At 54.4% G+C, this 12,500-nt stretch overlaps 11 non-coding genes and 1 pseudogene across 11 annotated transcripts; all 12 read right to left on the reverse strand.

Annotated features, from left to right (window-relative positions):
- Positions 1 to 52: 52 nt before the first annotated feature.
- Positions 53 to 171, reverse strand: LOC149280325 (5S ribosomal RNA). The gene has a single exon (XR_016278191.1). It is a non-coding gene; the product is annotated as a 5S ribosomal RNA (ribosomal RNA).
- A 931-nt stretch (positions 172 to 1,102) lies between these two features.
- LOC149280326 (5S ribosomal RNA) lies at positions 1,103 to 1,221 on the reverse strand. Its single transcript, XR_016278237.1, has one exon. It is a non-coding gene; the product is annotated as a 5S ribosomal RNA (ribosomal RNA).
- A 931-nt stretch (positions 1,222 to 2,152) lies between these two features.
- LOC149280327 (5S ribosomal RNA) lies at positions 2,153 to 2,271 on the reverse strand. The gene has a single exon (XR_016278238.1). It is a non-coding gene; the product is annotated as a 5S ribosomal RNA (ribosomal RNA).
- Positions 2,272 to 3,214: 943 nt separating this feature from the next.
- LOC149280328 (5S ribosomal RNA) lies at positions 3,215 to 3,333 on the reverse strand. The gene has a single exon (XR_016278181.1). It is a non-coding gene; the product is annotated as a 5S ribosomal RNA (ribosomal RNA).
- A 938-nt stretch (positions 3,334 to 4,271) lies between these two features.
- On the reverse strand, positions 4,272 to 4,390 carry LOC149280329 (5S ribosomal RNA). Its single transcript, XR_016278167.1, has one exon. It is a non-coding gene; the product is annotated as a 5S ribosomal RNA (ribosomal RNA).
- Positions 4,391 to 5,336: 946 nt separating this feature from the next.
- On the reverse strand, positions 5,337 to 5,455 carry LOC149280330 (5S ribosomal RNA). Its single transcript, XR_016278202.1, has one exon. It is a non-coding gene; the product is annotated as a 5S ribosomal RNA (ribosomal RNA).
- A 943-nt stretch (positions 5,456 to 6,398) lies between these two features.
- LOC149280331 (5S ribosomal RNA) lies at positions 6,399 to 6,517 on the reverse strand. The gene has a single exon (XR_016278239.1). It is a non-coding gene; the product is annotated as a 5S ribosomal RNA (ribosomal RNA).
- A 931-nt stretch (positions 6,518 to 7,448) lies between these two features.
- Positions 7,449 to 7,567, reverse strand: LOC149280332 (5S ribosomal RNA). The gene has a single exon (XR_016278240.1). It is a non-coding gene; the product is annotated as a 5S ribosomal RNA (ribosomal RNA).
- Positions 7,568 to 8,510: 943 nt separating this feature from the next.
- On the reverse strand, positions 8,511 to 8,619 carry LOC149280333 (5S ribosomal RNA; annotated as a pseudogene).
- A 932-nt stretch (positions 8,620 to 9,551) lies between these two features.
- On the reverse strand, positions 9,552 to 9,670 carry LOC149280334 (5S ribosomal RNA). Its single transcript, XR_016278182.1, has one exon. It is a non-coding gene; the product is annotated as a 5S ribosomal RNA (ribosomal RNA).
- Positions 9,671 to 10,608: 938 nt separating this feature from the next.
- Positions 10,609 to 10,727, reverse strand: LOC149280335 (5S ribosomal RNA). Its single transcript, XR_016278168.1, has one exon. It is a non-coding gene; the product is annotated as a 5S ribosomal RNA (ribosomal RNA).
- A 946-nt stretch (positions 10,728 to 11,673) lies between these two features.
- On the reverse strand, positions 11,674 to 11,792 carry LOC149280336 (5S ribosomal RNA). The gene has a single exon (XR_016278203.1). It is a non-coding gene; the product is annotated as a 5S ribosomal RNA (ribosomal RNA).
- Between the last annotated feature and the right edge of the window lie 708 nt (positions 11,793 to 12,500).

The following is a 12,500-nucleotide window of genomic DNA, read 5'->3' on the forward strand; positions in this document are numbered from 1 at the left end:
CGCCCTCTGTTGGTGGTGGGGTACGGGAGAAAAAAAAAGAGAGAAAAGCAAAAGCCTACAACACCTGGTATTCCCAGGCGGTCTCCCATCCAAGTACTAACCAGGCCCAACCCTGCTTAGCTTCCGAGATCAGACAAGATCGGGCGTATTCAGGGTGGTATGGCCGTAGGCGAAGGAGCCTGTCATTTTACTCCTCTTCTTCTGTGACGTGCCCTCTTCCTCGTCACACCAGGAGTATTTTTAAGACACTGTGGTCAGTTATTCATTTTATTTTCTTTTTTTCTCCTCACAACTCTTTCATAGCAGCAGTCTCCTTGTATTTCGCACCCAGCTGGGAGGCTAGCATACAGCAGTCCAGCAGAACTGCCAGACAGAGAGCATCGGTAACAAGAGCAGGCCAAGCCCTTCCCAAGTGTCGGGAGGCTAGAGCGCGGTGCGTTTTGCGAGGCACGGCCTGGCGAGGTGCGCAAGGGGGAGATGCAGGCCCCACCCCTCCCCTCTCCCTGGACCAGGTAGCAGACAAGCTCCTTTGGCTTTGTGTGCAGGAGAGAAAGGCCGAAACGGGTACGCCGATGCATTTCGACAGCACGCAATTAGAATGGTCCGCGGCGTTACTTGCTGTGGGCATCGGGCGTAGCGTGAGGCGGCGGCGGCTGCTGCTGCTGCTCCTCCTGCTGCAGAGGGCGTTTTTTTGGATTGCCTTTACTAAGGCCTGGGACAGGACAGAGAAGGTGACAAGGTTCAAGTAAAGGGTTAACGCGTTCACGGTCAGCAAGAAACACATGGGGAAAGGATCCCCCCCGGCCTCCTGTATGTGCAGTTTGGCACGGCACAGACCAGTGAAGGAAAGCATGAAGCGTGCCTGTGCTATTTGCTGCAAGACAGCTTTGCGAAAGTGCTGTTTTTTGGTGCAGAGTGTGCAAGAGGTACGAGCGGAGTGAGGCTTGAGGGCGTCAAGTTGCTGTGGGAGGCCAGCTGAAGCAAGAAGGAGTGAAAAGGGGTGCTAGAAAGAAAGGGCCTTAGAGTTTTGTTAGCTTCTGGCGACTCTATCGCCCTCTGTTGGTGGTGGGGTACGGGAGAAAAAAAAAGAGAGAAAAGCAAAAGCCTACAACACCTGGTATTCCCAGGCGGTCTCCCATCCAAGTACTAACCAGGCCCAACCCTGCTTAGCTTCCGAGATCAGACGAGATCGGGCGTATTCAGGGTGGTATGGCCGTAGGCGAAGGAGCCTGTCATTTTACTCCTCTTCTTCTGTGACGTGCCCTCTTCCTCGTCACACCAGGAGTATTTTTAAGACACTGTGGTCAGTTATTCATTTTATTTTCTTTTTTTCTCCTCACAACTCTTTCATAGCAGCAGTCTCCTTGTATTTCGCACCCAGCTGGGAGGCTAGCATACAGCAGTCCAGCAGAACTGCCAGACAGAGAGCATCGGTAACAAGAGCAGGCCAAGCCCTTCCCAAGTGTCGGGAGGCTAGAGCGCGGTGCGTTTTGCGAGGCACGGCCTGGCGAGGTGCGCAAGGGGGAGATGCAGGCCCCACCCCTCCCCTCTCCCTGGACCAGGTAGCAGACAAGCTCCTTTGGCTTTGTGTGCAGGAGAGAAAGGCCGAAACGGGTACGCCGATGCATTTCGACAGCACGCAATTAGAATGGTCCGCGGCGTTACTTGCTGTGGGCATCGGGCGTAGCGTGAGGCGGCGGCGGCTGCTGCTGCTGCTCCTCCTGCTGCAGAGGGCGTTTTTTTGGATTGCCTTTACTAAGGCCTGGGACAGGACAGAGAAGGTGACAAGGTTCAAGTAAAGGGTTAACGCGTTCACGGTCAGCAAGAAACACATGGGGAAAGGATCCCCCCCGGCCTCCTGTATGTGCAGTTTTGCACGGCACAGACCAGTGAAGGAAAGCATGAAGCGTGCCTGTGCTATTTGCTGCAAGACAGCTTTGCGAAAGTGCTGTTTTTTGGTGCAGAGTGTGCAAGAGGTACGAGCGGAGTGAGGCTTGAGGGCGTCAAGTTGCTGTGGGAGGCCAGCTGAAGCAAGAAGGAGTGAAAAGGGGTGCTAGAAAGAAAGGGCCTTAGAGTTTTGTTAGCTTCTGGTGACTCTATCGCCCTCTGTTGGTGGTGGGGTACGGGAGAAAAAAAAAGAGAGAAAAGCAAAAGCCTACAACACCTGGTATTCCCAGGCGGTCTCCCATCCAAGTACTAACCAGGCCCAACCCTGCTTAGCTTCCGAGATCAGACGAGATCGGGCGTATTCAGGGTGGTATGGCCGTAGGCGAAGGAGCCTGTCATTTTACTCCTCTTCTTCTGTGACGTGCCCTCTTCCTCGTCACACCAGGAGTATTTTTAAGACACTGTGGTCAGTTATTCATTTTCTTTTCTTTTTTTCTCCTCACAACTCTTTCATAGCAGCAGTCTCCTTGTATTTCGCACCCAGCTGGGAGGCTAGCATACAGCAGTCCAGCAGAACTGCCAGACAGAGAGCATCGGTAACAAGAGCAGGCCAAGCCCTTCCCAAGTGTCGGGAGGCTAGAGCGCGGTGCGTTTTGCGAGGCACGGCCTGGCGAGGTGCGCAAGGGGGAGATGCAGGCCCCACCTCTCCCCTCTCCCTGGACCAGGTAGCAGACAAGCTCCTTTGGCTTTGTGTGCAGGAGAGAAAGGCCGAAACGGGTACGCCGATGCATTTCGACAGCACGCAATTAGAATGGTCCGCGGCGTTACTTGCTGTGGGCATCGGGCGTAGCGTGAGGCGGCGGCGGCGGCTGCTGCTGCTGCTGCTGCTGCTCCTCCTGCTGCAGAGGGCGTTTTTTTGGATTGCCTTTACTAAGGCCTGGGACAGGACAGAGAAGGTGACAAGGTTCAAGTAAAGGGTTAACGCGTTCACGGTCAGCAAGAAACACATGGGGAAAGGATCCCCCCCGGCCTCCTGTATGTGCAGTTTGGCACGGCACAGACCAGTGAAGGAAAGCATGAAGCGTGCCTGTGCTATTTGCTGCAAGACAGCTTTGCGAAAGTGCTGTTTTTTGGTGCAGAGTGTGCAAGAGGTACGAGCGGAGTGAGGCTTGAGGGCGTCAAGTTGCTGTGGGAGGCCAGCTGAAGCAAGAAGGAGTGAAAAGGGGTGCTAGAAAGAAAGGGCCTTAGAGTTTTGTTAGCTTCTGGTGACTCTATCGCCCTCTGTTGGTGGTGGGGTACGGGAGAAAAAAAAAGAGAGAAAAGCAAAAGCCTACAACACCTGGTATTCCCAGGCGGTCTCCCATCCAAGTACTAACCAGGCCCAACCCTGCTTAGCTTCCAAGATCAGACGAGATCGGGCGTATTCAGGGTGGTATGGCCGTAGGCGAAGGAGCCTGTCATTTTACTCCTCTTCTTCTGTGACGTGCCCTCTTCCTGGTCACACCAGGAGTATTTTTAAGACACTGTGGTCAGTTATTCATTTTCTTTTCTTTTTTTCTCCTCACAACTCTTTCATAGCAGCAGTCTCCTTGTATTTCGCACCCAGCTGGGAGGCTAGCATACAGCAGTCCAGCAGAACTGCCAGACAGAGAGCATCGGTAACAAGAGCAGGCCAAGCCCTTCCCAAGTGTCGGGAGGCTAGAGCGCGGTGCGTTTTGCGAGGCACGGCCTGGCGAGGTGCGCAAGGGGGAGATGCAGGCCCCACCTCTCCCCTCTCCCTGGACCAGGTAGCAGACAAGCTCCTTTGGCTTTGTGTGCAGGAGAGAAAGGCCGAAACGGGTACGCCGATGCATTTCGACAGCACGCAATTAGAATGGTCTGCGGCGTTACTTGCTGTGGGCATCGGGCGTAGCGTGAGGCGGCGGCGGCGGCGGCTGCTGCTGCTGCTCCTCCTGCTGCAGAGGGCGTTTTTTTGGATTGCCTTTACTAAGGCCTGGGACAGGACAGAGAAGGTGACAAGGTTCAAGTAAAGGGTTAACGCGTTCACGGTCAGCAAGAAACACATGGGGAAAGGATCCCCCCCGGCCTCCTGTATGTGCAGTTTGGCACGGCACAGACCAGTGAAGGAAAGCATGAAGCGTGCCTGTGCTATTTGCTGCAAGACAGCTTTGCGAAAGTGCTGTTTTTTGGTGCAGAGTGTGCAAGAGGTACGAGCGGAGTGAGGCTTGAGGGCGTCAAGTTGCTGTGGGAGGCCAGCTGAAGCAAGAAGGAGTGAAAAGGGGTGCTAGAAAGAAAGGGCCTTAGAGTTTTGTTAGCTTCTGGCGACTCTATCGCCCTCTGTTGGTGGTGGGGTACGGGAGAAAAAAAAAAGAGAGAAAAGCAAAAGCCTACAACACCTGGTATTCCCAGGCGGTCTCCCATCCAAGTACTAACCAGGCCCAACCCTGCTTAGCTTCCGAGATCAGACGAGATCGGGCATATTCAGGGTGGTATGGCCGTAGGCGTAGGAGCCTGTCATTTTACTCCTCTTCTTCTGTGACGTGCCCTCTTCCTCGTCACACCAGGAGTATTTTTAAGACACTGTGGTCAGTTATTCATTTTCTTTTCTTTTTTTCTCCTCACAACTCTTTCATAGCAGCAGTCTCCTTGTATTTCGCACCCAGCTGGGAGGCTAGCATACAGCAGTCCAGCAGAACTGCCAGACAGAGAGCATCGGTAACAAGAGCAGGCCAAGCCCTTCCCAAGTGTCGGGAGGCTAGAGCGCGGTGCGTTTTGCGAGGCACGGCCTGGCGAGGTGCGCAAGGGGGAGATGCAGGCCCCACCTCTCCCCTCTCCCTGGACCAGGTAGCAGACAAGCTCCTTTGGCTTTGTGTGCAGGAGAGAAAGGCCGAAACGGGTACGCCGATGCATTTCGACAGCACGCAATTAGAATGGTCCGCGGCGTTACTTGCTGTGGGCATCGGGCGTAGCGTGAGGCGGCGGCGGCGGCGGCTGCTGCTGCTGCTGCTGCTGCTCCTCCTGCTGCAGAGGGCGTTTTTTTGGATTGCCTTTACTAAGGCCTGGGACAGGACAGAGAAGGTGACAAGGTTCAAGTAAAGGGTTAACGCGTTCACGGTCAGCAAGAAACACATGGGGAAAGGATCCCCCCCGGCCTCCTGTATGTGCAGTTTGGCACGGCACAGACCAGTGAAGGAAAGCATGAAGCGTGCCTGTGCTATTTGCTGCAAGACAGCTTTGCGAAAGTGCTGTTTTTTGGTGCAGAGTGTGCAAGAGGTACGAGCGGAGTGAGGCTTGAGGGCGTCAAGTTGCTGTGGGAGGCCAGCTGAAGCAAGAAGGAGTGAAAAGGGGTGCTAGAAAGAAAGGGCCTTAGAGTTTTGTTAGCTTCTGGTGACTCTATCGCCCTCTGTTGGTGGTGGGGTACGGGAGAAAAAAAAAGAGAGAAAAGCAAAAGCCTACAACACCTGGTATTCCCAGGCGGTCTCCCATCCAAGTACTAACCAGGCCCAAACCTGCTTAGCTTCCGAGATCAGACGAGATCGGGCGTATTCAGGGTGGTATGGGCGTAGGCGAAGGAGCCTGTCATTTTACTCCTCTTCTTCTGTGACGTGCCCTCTTCCTCGTCACACCAGGAGTATTTTTAAGACACTGTGGTCAGTTATTCATTTTCTTTTCTTTTTTTCTCCTCACAACTCTTTCATAGCAGCAGTCTCCTTGTATTTCGTACCCAGCTGGGAGGCTAGCATACAGCAGTCCAGCAGAACTGCCAGACAGAGAGCATCGGTAACAAGAGCAGGCCAAGCCCTTCCCAAGTGTCGGGAGGCTAGAGCGCGGTGCGTTTTGCGAGGCACGGCCTGGCGAGGTGCGCAAGGGGGAGATGCAGGCCCCACCTCTCCCCTCTCCCTGGACCAGGTAGCAGACAAGCTCCTTTGGCTTTGTGTGCAGGAGAGAAAGGCCGAAACGGGTACGCCGATGCATTTCGACAGCACGCAATTAGAATGGTCCGCAGCGTTACTTGCTGTGGGCATCGGGCGTAGCGTGAGGCGGCGGCGGCTGCTGCTGCTGCTGCTGCTGCTGCTCCTCCTGCTGCAGAGGGCGTTTTTTTGGATTGCCTTTACTAAGGCCTGGGACAGGACAGAGAAGGTGACAAGGTTCAAGTAAAGGGTTAACGCGTTCACGGTCAGCAAGAAACACATGGGGAAAGGATCCCCCCCGGCCTCCTGTATGTGCAGTTTGGCACGGCACAGACCAGTGAAGGAAAGCATGAAGCGTGCCTGTGCTATTTGCTGCAAGACAGCTTTGCGAAAGTGCTGTTTTTTGGTGCAGAGTGTGCAAGAGGTACGAGCGGAGTGAGGCTTGAGGGCGTCAAGTTGCTGTGGGAGGCCAGCTGAAGCAAGAAGGAGTGAAAAGGGGTGCTAGAAAGAAAGGGCCTTAGAGTTTTGTTAGCTTCTGGTGACTCTATCGCCCTCTGTTGGTGGTGGGGTACGGGAGAAAAAAAAAGAGAGAAAAGCAAAAGCCTACAACACCTGGTATTCCCAGGCGGTCTCCCATCCAAGTACTAACCAGGCCCAACCCTGCTTAGCTTCCGAGATCAGACGAGATCGGGCGTATTCAGGGTGGTATGGCCGTAGGCGAAGGAGCCTGTCATTTTACTCCTCTTCTTCTGTGACGTGCCCTCTTCCTCGTCACACCAGGAGTATTTTTAAGACACTGTGGTCAGTTATTCATTTTCTTTTCTTTTTTTCTCCTCACAACTCTTTCATAGCAGCAGTCTCCTTGTATTTCGCACCCAGCTGGGAGGCTAGCATACAGCAGTCCAGCAGAACTGCCAGACAGAGAGCATCGGTAACAAGAGCAGGCCAAGCCCTTCCCAAGTGTCGGGAGGCTAGAGCGCGGTGCGTTTTGCGAGGCACGGCCTGGCGAGGTGCGCAAGGGGGAGATGCAGGCCCCACCTCTCCCCTCTCCCTGGACCAGGTAGCAGACAAGCTCCTTTGGCTTTGTGTGCAGGAGAGAAAGGCCGAAACGGGTACGCCGATGCATTTCGACAGCACGCAATTAGAATGGTCCGCGGCGTTACTTGCTGTGGGCATCGGGCGTAGCGTGAGGCGGCGGCGGCTGCTGCTGCTGCTCCTCCTGCTGCAGAGGGCGTTTTTTTGGATTGCCTTTACTAAGGCCTGGGACAGGACAGAGAAGGTGACAAGGTTCAAGTAAAGGGTTAACGCGTTCACGGTCAGCAAGAAACACATGGGGAAAGGATCCCCCCCGGCCTCCTGTATGTGCAGTTTTGCACGGCACAGACCAGTGAAGGAAAGCATGAAGCGTGCCTGTGCTATTTGCTGCAAGACAGCTTTGCGAAAGTGCTGTTTTTTGGTGCAGAGTGTGCAAGAGGTACGAGCGGAGTGAGGCTTGAGGGCGTCAAGTTGCTGTGGGAGGCCAGCTGAAGCAAGAAGGAGTGAAAAGGGGTGCTAGAAAGAAAGGGCCTTAGAGTTTTGTTAGCTTCTGGTGACTCTATCGCCCTCTGTTGGTGGTGGGGTACGGGAGAAAAAAAAAGAGAGAAAAGCAAAAGCCTACAACACCTGGTATTCCCAGGCGGTCTCCCATCCAAGTACTAACCAGGCCCAACCCTGCTTAGCTTCCGAGATCAGACGAGATCGGGCGTATTCAGGGTGGTATGGCCGTAGGCGAAGGAGCCTGTCATTTTACTCCTCTTCTTCTGTGACGTGCCCTCTTCCTCGTCACACCAGGAGTATTTTTAAGACACTGTGGTCAGTTATTCATTTTCTTTTCTTTTTTTCTCCTCACAACTCTTTCATAGCAGCAGTCTCCTTGTATTTCGCACCCAGCTGGGAGGCTAGCATACAGCAGTCCAGCAGAACTGCCAGACAGAGAGCATCGGTAACAAGAGCAGGCCAAGCCCTTCCCAAGTGTCGGGAGGCTAGAGCGCGGTGCGTTTTGCGAGGCACGGCCTGGCGAGGTGCGCAAGGGGGAGATGCAGGCCCCACCTCTCCCCTCTCCCTGGACCAGGTAGCAGACAAGCTCCTTTGGCTTTGTGTGCAGGAGAGAAAGGCCGAAACGGGTACGCCGATGCATTTCGACAGCACGCAATTAGAATGGTCCGCGGCGTTACTTGCTGTGGGCATCGGGCGTAGCGTGAGGCGGCGGCGGCGGCTGCTGCTGCTGCTGCTGCTGCTCCTCCTGCTGCAGAGGGCGTTTTTTTGGATTGCCTTTACTAAGGCCTGGGACAGGACAGAGAAGGTGACAAGGTTCAAGTAAAGGGTTAACGCGTTCACGGTCAGCAAGAAACACATGGGGAAAGGATCCCCCCCGGCCTCCTGTATGTGCAGTTTGGCACGGCACAGACCAGTGAAGGAAAGCATGAAGCGTGCCTGTGCTATTTGCTGCAAGACAGCTTTGCGAAAGTGCTGTTTTTTGGTGCAGAGTGTGCAAGAGGTACGAGCGGAGTGAGGCTTGAGGGCGTCAAGTTGCTGTGGGAGGCCAGCTGAAGCAAGAAGGAGTGAAAAGGGGTGCTAGAAAGAAAGGGCCTTAGAGTTTTGTTAGCTTCTGGTGACTCTATCGCCCTCTGTTGGTGGTGGGGTACGGGAGAAAAAAAAAGAGAGAAAAGCAAAAGCCTACAACACCTGGTATTCCCAGGCGGTCTCCCATCCAAGTACTAACCAGGCCCAACCCTGCTTAGCTTCGAAGATCAGGCGTATTCAGGGTGGTATGGCCGTAGGCGAAGGAGCCTGTCATTTTACTCCTCTTCTTCTGTGACGTGCCCTCTTCCTCGTCACACCAGGAGTATTTTTAAGACACTGTGGTCAGTTATTCATTTTCTTTTCTTTTTTTCTCCTCACAACTCTTTCATAGCAGCAGTCTCCTTGTATTTCGCACCCAGCTGGGAGGCTAGCATACAGCAGTCCAGCAGAACTGCCAGACAGAGAGCATCGGTAACAAGAGCAGGCCAAGCCCTTCCCAAGTGTCGGGAGGCTAGAGCGCGGTGCGTTTTGCGAGGCACGGCCTGGCGAGGTGCGCAAGGGGGAGATGCAGGCCCCACCTCTCCCCTCTCCCTGGACCAGGTAGCAGACAAGCTCCTTTGGCTTTGTGTGCAGGAGAGAAAGGCCGAAACGGGTACGCCGATGCATTTCGACAGCACGCAATTAGAATGGTCCGCGGCGTTACTTGCTGTGGGCATCGGGCGTAGCGTGAGGCGGCGGCGGCTGCTGCTGCTGCTCCTCCTGCTGCAGAGGGCGTTTTTTTGGATTGCCTTTACTAAGGCCTGGGACAGGACAGAGAAGGTGACAAGGTTCAAGTAAAGGGTTAACGCGTTCACGGTCAGCAAGAAACACATGGGGAAAGGATCCCCCCCCGGCCTCCTGTATGTGCAGTTTGGCACGGCACAGACCAGTGAAGGAAAGCATGAAGCGTGCCTGTGCTATTTGCTGCAAGACAGCTTTGCGAAAGTGCTGTTTTTTGGTGCAGAGTGTGCAAGAGGTACGAGCGGAGTGAGGCTTGAGGGCGTCAAGTTGCTGTGGGAGGCCAGCTGAAGCAAGAAGGAGTGAAAAGGGGTGCTAGAAAGAAAGGGCCTTAGAGTTTTGTTAGCTTCTGGTGACTCTATCGCCCTCTGTTGGTGGTGGGGTACGGGAGAAAAAAAAAGAGAGAAAAGCAAAAGCCTACAACACCTGGTATTCCCAGGCGGTCTCCCATCCAAGTACTAACCAGGCCCAACCCTGCTTAGCTTCCAAGATCAGACGAGATCGGGCGTATTCAGGGTGGTATGGCCGTAGGCGAAGGAGCCTGTCATTTTACTCCTCTTCTTCTGTGACGTGCCCTCTTCCTGGTCACACCAGGAGTATTTTTAAGACACTGTGGTCAGTTATTCATTTTCTTTTCTTTTTTTCTCCTCACAACTCTTTCATAGCAGCAGTCTCCTTGTATTTCGCACCCAGCTGGGAGGCTAGCATACAGCAGTCCAGCAGAACTGCCAGACAGAGAGCATCGGTAACAAGAGCAGGCCAAGCCCTTCCCAAGTGTCGGGAGGCTAGAGCGCGGTGCGTTTTGCGAGGCACGGCCTGGCGAGGTGCGCAAGGGGGAGATGCAGGCCCCACCTCTCCCCTCTCCCTGGACCAGGTAGCAGACAAGCTCCTTTGGCTTTGTGTGCAGGAGAGAAAGGCCGAAACGGGTACGCCGATGCATTTCGACAGCACGCAATTAGAATGGTCCGCGGCGTTACTTGCTGTGGGCATCGGGCGTAGCGTGAGGCGGCGGCGGCGGCGGCTGCTGCTGCTGCTCCTCCTGCTGCAGAGGGCGTTTTTTTGGATTGCCTTTACTAAGGCCTGGGACAGGACAGAGAAGGTGACAAGGTTCAAGTAAAGGGTTAACGCGTTCACGGTCAGCAAGAAACACATGGGGAAAGGATCCCCCCCGGCCTCCTGTATGTGCAGTTTGGCACGGCACAGACCAGTGAAGGAAAGCATGAAGCGTGCCTGTGCTATTTGCTGCAAGACAGCTTTGCGAAAGTGCTGTTTTTTGGTGCAGAGTGTGCAAGAGGTACGAGCGGAGTGAGGCTTGAGGGCGTCAAGTTGCTGTGGGAGGCCAGCTGAAGCAAGAAGGAGTGAAAAGGGGTGCTAGAAAGAAAGGGCCTTAGAGTTTTGTTAGCTTCTGGCGACTCTATCGCCCTCTGTTGGTGGTGGGGTACGGGAGAAAAAAAAAAGAGAGAAAAGCAAAAGCCTACAACACCTGGTATTCCCAGGCGGTCTCCCATCCAAGTACTAACCAGGCCCAACCCTGCTTAGCTTCCGAGATCAGACGAGATCGGGCATATTCAGGGTGGTATGGCCGTAGGCGTAGGAGCCTGTCATTTTACTCCTCTTCTTCTGTGACGTGCCCTCTTCCTCGTCACACCAGGAGTATTTTTAAGACACTGTGGTCAGTTATTCATTTTCTTTTCTTTTTTTCTCCTCACAACTCTTTCATAGCAGCAGTCTCCTTGTATTTCGCACCCAGCTGGGAGGCTAGCATACAGCAGTCCAGCAGAACTGCCAGACAGAGAGCATCGGTAACAAGAGCAGGCCAAGCCCTTCCCAAGTGTCGGGAGGCTAGAGCGCGGTGCGTTTTGCGAGGCACGGCCTGGCGAGGTGCGCAAGGGGGAGATGCAGGCCCCACCTCTCCCCTCTCCCTGGACCAGGTAGCAGACAAGCTCCTTTGGCTTTGTGTGCAGGAGAGAAAGGCCGAAACGGGTACGCCGATGCATTTCGACAGCACGCAATTAGAATGGTCCGCGGCGTTACTTGCTGTGGGCATCGGGCGTAGCGTGAGGCGGCGGCGGCGGCGGCTGCTGCTGCTGCTGCTGCTGCTCCTCCTGCTGCAGAGGGCGTTTTTTTGGATTGCCTTTACTAAGGCCTGGGACAGGACAGAGAAGGTGACAAGGTTCAAGTAAAGGGTTAACGCGTTCACGGTCAGCAAGAAACACATGGGGAAAGGATCCCCCCCGGCCTCCTGTATGTGCAGTTTGGCACGGCACAGACCAGTGAAGGAAAGCATGAAGCGTGCCTGTGCTATTTGCTGCAAGACAGCTTTGCGAAAGTGCTGTTTTTTGGTGCAGAGTGTGCAAGAGGTACGAGCGGAGTGAGGCTTGAGGGCGTCAAGTTGCTGTGGGAGGCCAGCTGAAGCAAGAAGGAGTGAAAAGGGGTGCTAGAAAGAAAGGGCCTTAGAGTTTTGTTAGCTTCTGGTGACTCTATCGCCCTCTGTTGGTGGTGGGGTACGGGAGAAAAAAAAAGAGAGAAAAGCAAAAGCCTACAACACCTGGTATTCCCAGGCGGTCTCCCATCCAAGTACTAACCAGGCCCAAACCTGCTTAGCTTCCGAGATCAGACGAGATCGGGCGTATTCAGGGTGGTATGGGCGTAGGCGAAGGAGCCTGTCATTTTACTCCTCTTCTTCTGTGACGTGCCCTCTTCCTCGTCACACCAGGAGTATTTTTAAGACACTGTGGTCAGTTATTCATTTTCTTTTCTTTTTTTCTCCTCACAACTCTTTCATAGCAGCAGTCTCCTTGTATTTCGTACCCAGCTGGGAGGCTAGCATACAGCAGTCCAGCAGAACTGCCAGACAGAGAGCATCGGTAACAAGAGCAGGCCAAGCCCTTCCCAAGTGTCGGGAGGCTAGAGCGCGGTGCGTTTTGCGAGGCACGGCCTGGCGAGGTGCGCAAGGGGGAGATGCAGGCCCCACCTCTCCCCTCTCCCTGGACCAGGTAGCAGACAAGCTCCTTTGGCTTTGTGTGCAGGAGAGAAAGGCCGAAACGGGTACGCCGATGCATTTCGACAGCACGCAATTAGAATGGTCCGCAGCGTTACTTGCTGTGGGCATCGGGCGTAGCGTGAGGCGGCGGCGGCTGCTGCTGCTGCTGCTGCTGCTGCTCCTCCTGCTGCAGAGGGCGTTTTTTTGGATTGCCTTTACTAAGGCCTGGGACAGGACAGAGAAGGTGACAAGGTTCAAGTAAAGGGTTAACGCGTTCACGGTCAGCAAGAAACACATGGGGAAAGGATCCCCCCCGGCCTCCTGTATGTGCAGTTTGGCACGGCACAGACCAGTGAAGGAAAGCATGAAGCGTGCCTGTG

The sequence above is a fragment of the Sceloporus occidentalis genome, unplaced genomic scaffold (genome assembly GCF_023333645.1).
Source record: "Sceloporus occidentalis isolate IW3139 unplaced genomic scaffold, rSceOcc1.0.p SCAF_157, whole genome shotgun sequence".
NCBI classification, from domain to species: Eukaryota; Metazoa; Chordata; class Lepidosauria; order Squamata; family Phrynosomatidae; genus Sceloporus; species Sceloporus occidentalis.